This window comes from Plectropomus leopardus, chromosome 9 (assembly GCF_008729295.1).
Source record: "Plectropomus leopardus isolate mb chromosome 9, YSFRI_Pleo_2.0, whole genome shotgun sequence".
Taxonomy (NCBI): domain Eukaryota; kingdom Metazoa; phylum Chordata; class Actinopteri; order Perciformes; family Serranidae; genus Plectropomus; species Plectropomus leopardus.
In genome coordinates, this window is record NC_056471.1 from 27,336,160 (window position 1) to 27,352,262 (window position 16,103).

Sequence of the window (16,103 nt, forward strand, 5' to 3'; positions counted from 1 at the left end):
GTTTGTGTCTTATGAAAAGAGGGGAGAAGAGGTGGGCCTCTCAGCTATCTGTGGAAATGCCATTACGAGTTTGTTTTAAATTATGTATTTCATAATGGGGTTGCTCTCATTATTATGTAAAGAGACTTAAGACAGATTTAAAAATGATCCCCAGGTTTTGTCAACTTTGAATGCTAAGACTTGATGATGATGATGATACTAGATGCTAAGAAGTGTCACTCCAGTCTGTCTCCCCCTCAGCAGGGGTGGGTATGATTTCAATACCTGTGCAAAAACTGGTATTTAAAGTGATATATTGATGATATATATTCATATCTGTGAAACATGGATGTCACCAATTCAGTATCTGACCAAATGTCTCCCTGTCTGCTCCTGAGATATGATGTTGAGTAATGGCAAAAAAAGTGTTTTTGCACAATATAATGATGTCAAAGTGAAGATGATCTTTGACCTTCTGTCGTCACTTCATTTTATCCTTTTAGACATTTGCGTGAAATTATGTCATAATCAACGTATTAATTCTTGAGTTATGGCAAAAAAACATGTTTTGTGAGGTGACAGTAACCTTGACCTTTGGCCTTCGACCACCAATTTCTAATCAGTTCATTTCTGAGTCCTAGTTGAAATTTGTGCCAAATTTGAGGAAATTCCCTCAAAGTTCTTAAGACGTACACAAGAATGAGACAGATGATGCCTTCAACCACGGCAGTCTGAAATAGGCCTATACTTACATATATAAATATAAATAATTACGTAACACATATACAAATTCTTATAATAAATAAATGTAACCCAGCTATAATAATACAACGCAAAAGAACAGTTACGGTACTTATAACAACAGAATACATTTTGAGTTGGGATCAACAATGATAAAACTTGAGCAGGGGAGTAGTGGTAGTTGGTGAGGTGGATGTACTACCGGGTAGATGGAAAGGTTACTGAGGAGGAAGTCGGTATACTCTCCCATATATTCCAATGGCTTTATGCCGATGGCTAACCCACTTCACTTTAATTAACATGTGGTTTACAAGACGTGAACTTGGCTTAGGCCTTGAAGAGATGTAGCATTTACTCACTGACAAATTGTTTAAACTGTACACACATCGCACTGCCACGTTTAACTTCATACACTCTGGTATGGTATGTGTCACAATCACACACACGTATACTCTCGCTCGCTCTGTCTCACGTGTACAGCCATACCCCTTAACCTGCAAAGCAAATGCAAACATATACCGCATGTTGCATTAATGAAAACTCATCTGCAATGTTTCAATAAGCTGTCCCACGCTGTGAAGCTAATTCACCATCTCTGGAGGTAAGGCAAATTTATGCATGAGGCAAACAAAAGATGATTATCACAATTTACAAGTCTGCCCGCAGGAAATCACATTCTGTTCACAGACAATTTAATGACCCATTGCCCTGTTCAGGTCTTGCTAAGATAACATTCCTGTTTACTGCTGTGTGTGTGTGTGTGTGTGTGTGTGTGTGTGTGTGTGTGTGTGTGTGTGTGTGTGCTGATATTCTCTGTGATTTCTGCTACCTCATCCCCTTATTTGTCAAATGACTGCACAAATTAAGAAACTGGGTCTTGATATTGACTTTTGCAGCTGAGTTCAAGGGTATGTGTGAGACTATTCACATATCTATATATATAATATGTGCACATACAATATTAATATGTGTTGTCTCGGTTTCATTTACAGCCCCAAAAGAAAGATTGTAGTCAAGGGTGGTTCAGGCAATTTTGAAACACCGCTTTGAACTCAGAGCATCAACTACAGGTTGTATAATTCATTCCTCACCAGTCTGTGGGTGGAATAGATTAGCCACTACTGCTTTGTGAGGTGCCTTTGTCATTCGTCTTAAAAAAAAAAAAACTACTGAAGATGTTAAGGTTTCTGTCTCATTATCATTACTACCAAAACATTATCAATCCCTGCTGGGGTTCGTGCGGCTCAGCAGGCTGAGGTGCGTACTACATTATTTGCTCATGACAAGGTGAATAAAAAACATACTCTAAATCTTTGCTATATATATTTCTCCCTCTCGCTCTACCATCACCTGTATCTTTTCACTCTGTACCTGCTCCTCATAAAATAGAAACGAGATGTACCTCCTGTTAAAGGGGAACTATTATGCTCATTTTGAGATTCATACATGTTCTAATTGGAACACTAAGCAACAGTTAAAGTACTGAGCATACGAGTGCAGAAATGAGACTTGACTTATACTGCACAAGCTGTGTGGGAAGTTTTTAAATGGATGGTTTGATACAGTTTTGCTGTTGTTAAATGTGCACCCTAACGACTTCAATTCATGAAGAAGGTTCGCCTTTTTTGGACTCATTGTTCACCAGAGTCATCTGAGAAAAAATGTTTTTTTCACAAATTCAAGATAACACGTGGTGAGTAATTGGAATTTTAATGATCACTGTGTGGGTGAAGTATTCCCTTACTGAAAAAGCACAATCCACTCTGATTGGTCAGCATTTCTGGGTCTTTTGCAACTCGGCCTATCTGCACTGTCTTTGCATCCTAGAAATAACTGACTACTGTCACTTTTTACTGTGAAAATCATTAATTAAATCATCTAAACACAACTGGACTTGTTCCAACAGGAATATGATCTGAGAACAGTGAGAAATCTACAACATCAGCAACCAAGATTACATGTTTCCTTGACATCAGCATGAAGCCACATGTAGGATAGGACCTGCAGCTGGGCAAAAACTATAGTTTAACAGTATAACATCTCTTTCTCCTGTTAAAAACACCAATAAAAGAAATTTTCCAGCAGTAAAGTGATTTGAAATCAGGGAGAAATGAACAACATCAGCAACCAAAATTACACATTTCCCTGATATTAGCATGTTGCTACATGTAGCAGTGTACCTGTGACCGGGTAATGACTATGTAAAGCAGCTCTTTTCTCATTAAAAATTAATACTAAAAGCTTCAAAACACTACCTGTTATGTTCACAGAGTAATATGATCCAAAATCAGAGAAATTTTCAACACTGGCAACCATGATTACTTGTTTTCCTGTTTTCCAGCATGTAGCTACATGTAGCAGTGTACTTGAAGCCGGGAAACGACTGTGTAGAGCGACTCTTTACCCCAGTACAAATCCACAATAAAAGCTTTAAAACACAACCTTATATTATACAGGAAGAATATGCTCTGTAACTGGGGACAGACAAACAAAATCAGCAACCAGGATTACATGTTTCCCAGCATTAGCATGTAGCTGCACGTAGCAGTGGATTTGTAGCTGAGGAAAGACTGTGTATAGTGGCTCTTTACCCCATTAAAAATGAACAATAAAGGCACTGAAACACAAGTACACATATTCCAGCAGCACCATAATCCAAATTTGTGAATAAATTAATAACATGAACAACCAAAATTGCATGCTCCCTGGACTTTAGCAAGTAGCTACATGTAGCTGAATATTTGCAGATGGGTAAAAACTGTGTATAGTAGCTATTTTTTTCTGTCAAAACCACTAATAAAACTTTCAAAACACAACCAAACATGTTCCAGCAAAACTGTGATCCAAAATCAAGTTTACAACACTGGCAACCAAGACAACATGTGTCCTGGATATTGGTATTTTGCTACATGCAGTAGTGTACTTGCAGCAGGGTGATGACTGTGTACAGTGGCTCTTTCTCCCATTAAAAATTAACAATAAAAGCTTCTTAACACAACCAAACATGTTCCAGCAGGAATAAGATCTGAAACCAGGGAGAAAGTTATAAAATCGGCAACCAGGATTACACATGGGCACTCCATAAAGAAATCTGCCACAATCTGTCACAATCTGTTGTCCTCCTGCAGTTGAAGTAGGAAAAAAATGTTGCTGACAGTATTCAGAACAGTCTGAAGCCTAAGGATTTTGCTCACAGGGATTACTTCTCTATATGTTTACCTCATTATCTAAAACTTTGTCTTTACATTATATACTTGACAGAAATAAGGAAAAGCATAATAGTGTCGGTCCCCCTTAAACATTGCTTGTTGTTGATAACAACCAGTGCCTTGGCAGTGGCTTTTCTCAACATTGGCTGCTGCTCATCTGGTGACTACTACAGAGGAGTACAAGAGTGCTTCTCATTTCTTCGTAACCATGCCAGCCGTTTGTCTACCTTCCTAAAGCAATGAGCCAGAAGGCAGTCCTTGAATGGATCCAGAATCAGCCTGGAGCTTTGCAGGAAGGACACAAAGTGCCCTCACTCATTTAAGACCTAATGCACTAAGCCCCTCCTAAACAGTTTATGCTCCCTGATTGTTGTTTAATACAGATGCCAGTTAGGCGCTGCGGGAATGTCTCCCTTTGTGTTCTCCTATTGCATTTTCTGAAATCAGCTTTGTGCCAGCATTGCCAGCATCAAAGTGCAATATGCCTTAACACTCTGTTCATGTCAACATGACATACAAAGCTGATTATCTCTGGCTGGAGAGTCATTTGGCCTTGTCACTGTGGACCTTACAGCAGCCATATTGTCCTTTATGACATTGTTGGCCGAGCATGTACCAGGCTTGGGGGCTTTATGCTGGCTTGCGCTATAATGAAAGTTGAATCCCCACTACAAATGTCCTTAATTATGATTTTGTTTCCTACTGTTTGATAGGATGAGCCTCCAATAACACTGAAGCAGGGATAAGTCAGCTGGGACATTCACCAGTGCCTATGCTCCCATTTCAAATCATAGACGGTCCTCACATCAAAGGTACTCAAAGACTGTCTCCCTGGTCAAAGCAAACAACAAACAAACATGTGAAGGAGCCAATCACTGGCGCTTGTGCTCCAATGAGAGGGGCTTATTTCTAAAGTTAGGGAAATGGATTGGAACAGTCTTGGAGAGTGGGACATGAAAGCAGGGATTACACTGCACACCTTTGATACCGCAAAGTTTTGATACTGATACTGAGTTTGGTTCTTTTGACGTAGAAGAATTTTAAAACACATCTCTCTGTACTCAATAATACCTTAAGGATGAGGGTTTTCAAAAGGCACATTCGGATCGAGATGTCCCCACAGTGTGTACAGACATGGCTGCAGAAAGTACCAGTGACTATAATTTCATGCACTTTTAAAAAAATGAGCCTTTTGAAAGCCAGAAATCCCAGGCACTTACGCAAAGTCTGTTGAGTGCTGATATTTTGACAACTTGATCAAAATCCCTGCAGATCCCTTGTATTATGGGTACTTTGTGACTTGAGACCTTGAAAGTTGTACTTACACTTTTAATACTTTAGAGTTAAAGTTGTATTTATGCCTTTAATGACCTTAATTTATATTCCTTGTCTTCACTAATGGTTGGGGACATTAGATAGGCAAAGTAGAATTGGCTTTTATGTGTTTTAAACAACCTCTCCACAGAAAGTACCTTAATATTTGACGATGGCCGCGCATAGTAATTAATGACAAAACATTAGCGATGAATAATGTCTTCATTGCATTTATCTGCTCTACATCTATGTTCAGGAGGTTGTTTCACACGGTTTCAACCTCATCACACGGTCATTAGAAGTTCAGTTCTGACTGTTTTATGTCTTCTGCTTTGGTTTCTCATTCTGTGTTGCATCATTTTGTTTTGTGAATGCTGATTATTTACTGACAGAGTCCTTTGCTAAAGGCTTCATGATGAAGGGCTCAGCATCGTGTGAAATAACTTAATTTGCTTTGATGCTAAGTAATTTGATGAGATTAAGGAATTCAAATTACATTTCATACTTCCTGTATTATTAGACACACATTACCAATGTATGTAATAATGCACTGGGGTATTTGTTATCATATAAAACCTTTGTTGCCTCCCGATCCTGCCTCCTAGAATTTCTGTTAATAAAGTACTATAATTGGAGTGATTGAAGCGTTACTTTTAGGTCACATGGACGTGGATATCAGGTGTACAAAGCACAGGACTCTGACACCGACAGTTTGGAGTTAGCATCCTTAATCCTTGGTTACCTACTTATACTCGGTTAAGTTAAAGGCTTTATTTTTTGTAAAAGGAGAACTATGCCCAATTTCAAAATTCATACATATTATTCCTATGGTTTAAGAGTTAAAACACCAATAGTAATGTCATCAAGTACAAAGTCTAGGGCTGTTGCATAGACAATGAATTGGAAAGATATTTGGGATGAAACTAAAAGCACCTAGCGAAATGTGCTGAGGACATGGGTCCATTTTCTGTTTTAGACCTGACAACACTACAACAGAATAAAGCTCATTTTAGATATGAGAAATAAAACAAATGTTCTGTGGGTCCACAAAATCAGACTCCAATATATTGTCAACAGAGCAGCTCCAGACTTCATAACTGATGACATCGCAAGTTTGTGACTCACTTCTTTGGTTTCTGGCTTTAAAAAAAGGGAGTAGATGATGTTCACAAATATTGACTGAACTTGGAAATTACATACTGGAGTTCTTAATTTAGGTGGTAATCTCTTTTAAATGTTAATGAACAAATTGCGTTTTATGTTACTGCAGATTTTTTTTGTATTAAAAGTCTAGTTTGTAGGCTTTAGTGGCATGCAGACGTGAAGTTGCTATACTGAGGCAGTGTTTGGTTTGTCTGTTCTGAGATACTGTAGAGACAACACGGTGGGCTTCCTCAGGAACGATATAAACGGCTTATTCTAAGGTTATCAAAACACAACAATTCTTAGTGTCAGGTGATTATAACAAATGCAAATATAGTTAAAGATATTACATAACCCTTCTGCCAGTGGTTTTCCCTAAATTGGACCTTTAAACCAGTCCACGTTCTTTCCTTAACGTTAACAAGTACTTCCTGAGCTTGAATATACCCATAAAAAGTTTAATTACTCTGTAGTCACTTCAGACTTGCCAGACCTGCAAACTAACAATATTTCAACCTTATGTTAAAGGAAAATGTAATCTGGCCAGCCTGAAATTCCTTTCAAAACACATTTTCTTTTGCAAATTTGTTGTATATAAAAATAATTCCTACACAACAGGGTTATGCCTGAATGGTAAGCGGTAGCACTATCTCATAGCTCAAGCTTTGACTAATGTGGGGCGGTTCACTGCTCTGAGAATAACGAGTGAATAGTGGAATGAAAATGTTGGACATCTAGGTTCTCCTTTTCACTATTGTGTGAAATGGTATTTGTGTGTTATCGGGTTTTTTTTCAGACTAAATGACTCATGCCCTTTAAGCTGTTAGTTCAGTGTCGATAAATCAGTATAGCATAGTATAAACATACATTTGATCTATGTGTAAGCTGCCAAGATATGATGTTGTGTGTGTCTATATGTCTTATGTGATGACTTGTTTTGATGTTCAGACAATAGGAAAGAGAGGTGGGGGCTTTGCATTTCACCTCTCCACACAGCCCATTTTAATGAGGCCTCATTGGACTGACAGTCTGAAAGAGGTCAGTCTAATGTTGTGTGAGGTGCAGGGAGAGATCACAGATTTCATGCAAAACTGGGCCAAGGTCAGCAGAGAACCTCAGCAGATGCTGAGCACAACACTTAAAAATGTGATGAAAGGCAGACCTGTACGAACTTGGCAAGTATTCACAATAGATTGAGCACTGTCTCAGTTGAAACGGAGCCAAAATGAAAGCTGTTTTCCTTCCAAAAAGCATTATTTGTTGTATTTTTTATTTTAAACAATTGTGATTAAAATGTGTTCCGCAATATTTGTCTTTGGTAAATATCTGTGTAAATATCAAGTAAGCTTAAACTAATTCACCCATTTATTTTTATAAACAACATAGATATTGTTGCCTACCATGTCCACACAGAAAAACAGCTTGAGCAGTCTACACACCGCATACACTCCAATTATTGACAGTATAGCGTTTTGTTTAACATTCTCAAATGGCATTTGCATAATCACTTTGCAGCTTACAGTAAATTTGAATTGGCAACAGCCCCAAACTTGCTTATTAAATTGGACAAAGCAGCTCTTTTACAGCATTTATAGAAGACTAATTTATTGGTGCATTCTTGACAGTGGTTGCCAATCTTTGTGCACGTAAATCTGCACTAATGACAACACGAGTTCATGTAGAGTTTATGTGATAATGAGTGAACAGTGATACAATAGGGCCAACTAAAACAGGGCGCAGTATACTCTGCAAAGTGATGTACTACCTTCTATAGTTGATCGTCACAAATAAGACACAGACTGGTCAAATAATAAAACAGCCTATAAAAGCATGAATGTATAAGCAACTAATATTTAAGCTTCCTTGTGTTCCTTGCTGCTGGACGGCCAGGTGGCACCTGCTACAGCAGCATGACACATGGACAGGCGGCGTCAGTTGATGACATAGCCGGACGCAACCTCTTGCGTCTGCATGATATGCCATTAGACAGCATCAGGTTGAAACCGATAATGATGTGAAGTAAGGTGTACAAAGGTCCCTGGGGCATGCAGCAGTCTGTTGTTTGTTTCCTGTCTGAATGGGATTTTTTTTCTGCACCTTACCAATTACTTACTTACTTACCCTACTTGCCTTTTTTCCCTAATCCTAATCATCTTGGCCAGCAATCCCACTATGTGCTTTAGCTGACATCACAGTAGCAGTATCCTGAAACGTCAATAGCAGACGCAGAAGGATACCTGTAGCCGTTACATACTGTAACATAAACGCGTAAGTCCAGTGCAAAGTGGCAATATGTAATGACTTGGGATGAGAAGGTGTTGGAATAGCATTCATGCTGGGATTTAAAGTGAATTAGTAATGAATCGCTCTTATGCATGAACCATTTATCAATAATAGCTTATTTTTATGATGATCAAGATACAGAGAAATAAAAATGCATGGCAAAAATAGCATATTGTCAATATTTTAGAGATCCCCAGGATTTCATGAAACATGTTTTCAGGGGTGCTCATGTCTTATTTAGTGAAGCCAAGCTCCCTCTGGCACTCTTGTCATTTGCACCCTGCTATCCATTCAATATTTGGCACATTTCTGTAAAAAAATACTACTTGTAAAACTGTTTCTGGACTCTTTTAAAACTTGTTTTAGTTTTAATTTTCTCATTATTTTTATTGTCATGCAGCTATACATGATAAGATGACAGGCTACCTATTTCTGTGTTTCACACAAACTCTACCTGAGCTGAGCAAATTTAAATCAAACATGACAGTCCCTGCTCTCTGTGGCCCCCTCGGTCGAAAGCTAAGTTTGGTGTGAAGACCTTCACTTTCTGTCTATGCTAAGATGATATACCCTTGTCACTCACAGTCTCTCCAATTCAGCAGATCAACATGATGGCTCCTCATGAGAGCCCTCCGGCCCCCCCTGCTCCGGGCTCCAGGCTCGATGTACTGTCATCACTTCAGGAAAACAGTAGCTTTTGACTAAAGACAGTAGGACGCTTTCCTAACCCATACCCATTTAAGTCATTTCAAGAGCCAGATGGCAGGATCACATGGTCAGGAGACTTGTGCTAAAGATGTTACTCTTCCAGAAATTCCCATATAACGCTTTCAAAATTTATCATTCAAGCACTGTTGTGGGTTCGCAGAGTAGTAAAGCATAGCTGTCACTTGTCAGACTAAATTACATCAAGACTGCACATCCACTCACACATGCAAACACAGGCACACAGCCCCTTATTGCAAAAAAAAGGAAAAAAAAAACTCAGGCATCACCACAAATTTATTGTCAGCATCTGTCTAGCAGTCAGCCCTAAATAATACTTATCAGACACGTGCATCCCGTTTGCTTAAGAAAAACTGTTTTTACTCAGTCCCCGACCACTTTCCTCATGACTGCAGTCAGATGTTTTTCTTGATGTCCTTTTTAAAGAAGCACATGACCTTTGTGTGGGGCATCTTCATTTGTTGGCTGTCTTTCAGTATCTGCCTGCTTAAAGGTCACCTTCTTTGACAGAATGGAAAAAGGCATCACGTGTAGTTGACTTATGGTGAGCTAACTTCAAACTGTGGAGGATTCTCAGCCTACTTTTTATTTGCAATCTGTTGCAGTCAGGAGAAAGTTAATATTTATCCAAGCAGGTGTATAGTGGGATGCTGTTGAAATTCACAAGCTGACTTCTACTGTGTGTAGATTTTTTTCAAGATTTCCATTGCTGGCTGACAAAGTAGAAACTGCACATAAAACATAATGACAATCGTCTCTCTATGAGGATATTAGGCTGCTCAGTGAGACCTATTGAGCATAGTGGAGACTGACAGCTGTCATTGGCATCAGAATATACAGACATCCAAGCAGAGAACCCTAAAACTAAAATGTATTCAAGAATATCCATCAATCATGCAAGATACTGTAATCTGGATAGAAGATTTAAAATAAATAAATAAATAAAATTCTCTTCATGTTTGTGATCTTGACATAAATCCTACTGCATTGAATTCAATTAAGTGAATAATTCTCTACTATTTTTTTTTCACTTTGGATCAAATGTATTAAAATCTTATCAGGTAACACATGATATATCGTACATAAAAACTGTTAATAGGATACACACTGTACATGTATGCATACACAAGCGGTGCTGGAAAGTAAGTATTTACATCTACTCAAATATTGCACTCCGGTGCAATTTTGAGGTATGTGTGCTTTACTTAAAAATTTCCATAATGATGCCACCCACATTACAGACCACATTACTTTTCAAAATAAGATTTTACATACATGCATTATCTTCATGTGTTTTGCTTATGGCCTATTATTTCATAAGAGGAGCTACAGGAAAAATTATTGTATAAGTCTTCCATTAATCCGTCGCAAATTTCTCATTTTGAATATATATAAAATATTTATATTTATATTGCATGAACAAACATCTTGCAATGGGATCACTCCAGCTATAATGTCGCAATTCCACTTTCCTGCTTCTGGCACCCTTGCTTGGACCACACCCTTTTTTAAACTCAACCTTAATTTTTATCTCAACTACACACCTGTTAAGTATGGTGACTCTATCTTGCAAGGTTGTGACATTATCACATTGACAAAATCTTTCCACAAAGAGACAGAAAGACAGACAGACAGACAGTAAGACAGTATAAACACCTGACAAAACCAAGGGGCAATCTCTGAGGCTAAAAGCTGAAGGGAAAAAAAAGTTCTTTGAATCACCACTTGAGGCCGTCCCCAGAAGCCAGTATTTCGCCACAGACCCCATATTCATGTTAAAATGCCAAACTTTACAGCACAAATAAACATGTCTACAGCCTGGTACAAAAATGATTTTGGTCTTTATAATGAATTTCCCTCTTCATGATAACTACAGGAAGGGTCAATTTGTATATAATTCACCAAGTAAATTTCTATCAAGGCTTAAAGTTAGTCATAATTAAGGGCAGACCGCTTTGAGCGACAGGCTGTCTGCTGATAGTGTCTCAGTCAGATCAACCCCTCACTCATCCACTGTGCCACTCACTCGCCCAAATATGGTTACTTCTGGCTCCAAGAAACGTGGAGACAGCCGAAATGCTGAACTCAAGGCATTAAAACAGGGAGTCCATAAACCAGTGAGAGATTGCTATGGTAGCTAGCTACATCCATCATTTTTAGTTTAGGAGCAAAACACTAAAAACGGCTTCTGTGGTATTTCCTGCTACAACTGGCGTCACCAGGACCACGTTTTACCATGGTAACACACACACAGATTCACAGACTTATGAGATAAAAACTATACCAGCTGTTGCCATGTTGCTACGGCTGGTAAAAATACTGTTTTACTGTTTTATTTACTGCTAAAAGCCATACTTATTGACAGCAGAGATGGGATAGAAATTACAGGTGGAAAAATGTTATGACTCGCATGTTGCTCTGTTTCCCGTCTTTTACCAAACATTTTGCTGACATCCAGAGAGAAGGTTAACTAGACATATGGCAGAGATGTACATATGAGCCTAACATCATGTTTCATCCAGAAAGAAACACCCACACACACACACACACACACCAAAATGTGCTTTGAACGAGGAGCCTCGACTGACAGATAAGGAAACTGCTCACAAGCACCTAAACACTGCAGTTATTTTATTTCAAAGTCTTGTGCTTAGCCATATTTTAAAGGATAAATATTTGGAAGAACCGTAAAAATAATTCCTCTATATTTTTTCGAAAATTAAACACATCTTATTTATTTTTCATGTCTGTAATGACCTACGTAGCTTACATTATATATGACCTCGCACATGTCGTCTGCGGGGGACCACAGCCAGCCATTTGCAGATGTTATGACAATGTTTTTCACACACACGTCTCTGAAACAGTGACCTGCTCTGACAGGGATAAACGTAGCAGTGCTGCACCCTCATGCTGACAGCTGGCGTGCCAAGTTTTCCGGCAACCTCTCCTCATTAATTCAGCTCAGGTCAACGGTCATCTTGAAAAAATAAAAAATGAAAAAACAGCACACGGACTCCCCCGCAGCGCTCTCTGACAGTTACGTTATCATGAAATATTATTATGATTCTAATAATGCTTATGTGTTAGAAGATCTGTTAGATAGGGGGAGGCAATTAAATTACCTCCTACTAGATATAGAACCTCCTGCCTCTGCGAATACTCATCACAATATGGGCTATTTTTCAAATCAGTAATGCTATCACCTGGCAGTGAAAAACCCTCCCAGAGGGTTGAATAATTCAAAACTAAAATTTACAAAACTAGCCCAGAATATTCACATATTAAACTAAACCAATGCCAGAGACAGTGACCAGATAATATTGTAAAGAGTGCATAAACTCAAAATGACTTTTGTTTATATCTGTCTTAGACTGCACCTAAAGGTTAAATGAATCCCATGAAATGTCGATGCAAAGGGTAACATGCAACCGTTTTTTTAATGTTGTGAAAGGGAGGCGGATGAAGAGAAAAAACAAGAAAATACGACAAATATGTGAAGTCAGAGGACAAAACCATAGATTGATAGATAGATCAAAGTCTTATATGTGCACTATACTGAAATGCTCCATTCAAGAAAGTAAAAGACATCAGAATTTTTCTTATTTTTCTCATGACAGCAGTATAATAACCCATCCTAGTGCTATTTTTCCTTTTGTGGCTTTGATCCAAGGCTGAAGTCTCCCCACCACATACAATAGCTCTTCTCAAACTATTGTCTGATCATAATACACTAAAGAACGTCACTTTGCCGGATCACTAAGTCTGTCTGCTGCCGGCGCTGCACGCTAGGACAGTCGTCCCTCAAGGTTTGGGAAACAGGTGATGTGACCTGGGGACACCAACATGTCTGTATTGTCTGTCTGTGTGTAAGAGGATGGTCCTTGTCTGGTTTTCTTTGTTTTGTTTTTTTTTTTAAATCTACTATTTTAAAAGGACACTTGCAAATAAAAAGTAAGCATGAATGAAGGTCTTGCCGATTGAATGCAAGACCATTTGTTAGCTGAACATAAGTATTTAATTTTCTATCTCTAGGACTAATGGTAATAATAATTGCTCATCTGTGTAGCACAATGCATTTGCCATTGAATGAAATGTACTTTATAAAGTCCTGCTCTCTTTGCTAGTTTTTAATGGACTTGCAGTTGCAAAGTACCTTTCTCTGCAACCAAAGCACATGGTTAGGTTTAGAAAAAACATTATAGTTTGGCTCTACATTCACACAGAAGCGAGTACTGGGCTCCTGGGTAAAAGTCGGTGGTTTGTTGGACCCATCCACCACCCTTAAGCTGCTTATATTGTGTCATAAGCGGCAGCATTTCAAACTGATGCCATCCAACAATATATCATATGGTCGAGGAAGGCGCTGTCCAACTGCACTTTGAACTGATGCTGCCCGACCCCATATCATAGTGCTACGTCAGGTGCAGTCCGGTTGACTAGTGGCATATCATAACCCCATCAAAGGTTCTGTCCAGTCGTGTTACAAACTGAGACTCACGATAGCGTATAATGCTGCCATGAAAGGCGGCCTTTGGCGTTGGTGTCTGATGCGGGCTGGAGCTAGAGGAGATCGGGATCGCAAAGCTGATTTTCTGATTAATGGATGGCCCAATCTAACCCTGAACCACTGCCACACTAATCAGACAAAGCGTGTTTTGCAGCATGGGGTGACAAAAATTTTAACCTGCCAACCACCAAATTGCCTGTCTTTAGCTTGACCCCTATCTTGCTGTAAAGTAAAGGCACAAATCTGTACCTTAAAATCTGCATAAAAATGGACAGAAGGATGGCACTTGCTCTGATTGAGGGTTAGAAGCTTTTCATCAATAGCACAGTGGCTCAAGGTTCATTCTTTTTGTAGATGAGGACTAAAGCATTTTTGAACAAGACAGTACAACAGAGCAGATTTATAAGGCATTAAAAGAAACTATATTAAAACAAGTATATTCTAGCATCGAAATAGTATCAAAGTAAAAGAACTCCTAAGAATGTCATGACAAAGTGCTCCTCGTACACACACACACACACACTCACTCACTCACCCACTCACTCACTCCAAGGTTTAATGTGCCAAGTGCATCATCTTTTCCTAGCTTTGTTCAGTAGTGCAATAGCTGCAGGTACAAAAGTATTTCTATGTTGTTTTGTTCTGCACCTATAGGGTCTCAATCTGAAGGAGTGAAGGTGCTGGAATTTGCTACAGCATGTCGGGAATGGGAACAGTCTTAAAGAATAGAGGTCACACAGGGAAACAGAGGTCCATGTGGGTAAATGAGATCCCCAGAAAGCTTTAATTAGAGCATTAATTCTCCTATTGGACAGAATACAGACAGCTGGTGGAAGCAGAAGCAGGTACTGTTAATGTAATGTTAGTTTTGAACACTGACCGAATGCACTGCTGCTTGACTTCCTGCCAGGTACGATCTGCTCTGTGCAGCTAAACGCGACTGCTGTCCGGCAAAAACAGACTCGGCACATATTCTCCACAGACCAGAGCGGGGAATTGCATCTGGGAGCCGCGTCTGGATGCTGAGACGCTCTGAGGCACACCCGGTGGAACCGAAAGCATTGCTTAGAAAGTCCGCAATCAGCTTCTGAGGTCATGTCGTGGCCGTTAAGTGGCACACACACGAGGCGCCAAAAGCCAACATCCGCGTCAAACCGGACCTTCGCGGACTTCGCGTGCACATGAAATGTTAAAGGACAGCGTCAGGTAATAAACTGCCAGTAACCATGTAACAAGTTAGGATGAGAACGTGTTGGATTTAAGTGATGGGGAGGCAACTTTTTGAATAAAATCATGTAATGCAAACTCCAGATCACTGCAAGCTGGATCCAGGTTCAAGCTATCCAGCCATCATGTGCATTTAAAAACTTGAATGTCTGAAAGAAAGAAACCTGACTGGGGACGTTAAAGTCCTTCTGCAACTGTTCAAATGACATTAACTGCTCTAGACTGAAGAGATTTTTCACACACTTGATCCCTCTCCGATGCCATAAGCTACCTTTCTATTAAGGCCTGACTTGACATGCACACTGTGCCCATGAACGTTCCGAACACAGCAAAATATGAAAATACATGCAGAGGGAAAAGTCTCTGCAGATAAATGCACCAACACACACTTCTCGTGGGTCATAAAATTGATGAAAAAAGAGAGACTACTTCTGTATGTGTATACGTCGCTTTTTAGGAAAATCCTGTGTACCTTTAAGCATCGTGTTGGAAGGGATGAGGGACTGGCAGAGTGCTTTCTAAAGGAATTATCCGGAATAACTGTTGGCTTAGATGTAAGGTCTCCACAATCTTTTAAGTTTTATTACATTTGCAGAGCATCTATGTGTTCTGGCTGCCACACAGACACTCTAAATGCTTTCACAAATAAAAAAAACAGACATCTCTGGCTATGCTACCTCGTCTCCTATTCAGCCCTATCCACATGTGAGGAGCACTACCCGCAGGAAAACCCTACCGCCTTGAGAAGTCTTTGTAAGCTGAATCACTTCCAGACAAGTGGGGCAGAGATTTGCTGCTGTGCACAATGGATGAAATACTCAGTGGGGGATGTGAATTGGATGTTCCTTGAGTACCAGAAATCATGAATTATAAGAAGTACACAAAATGTTTTTCTGTCTGCCTTTGGCTCTGCTTCCAAAAAATGTATCAGTAGTATGACTTGGCTTAACATGTGTTGACATGCGCTGCAC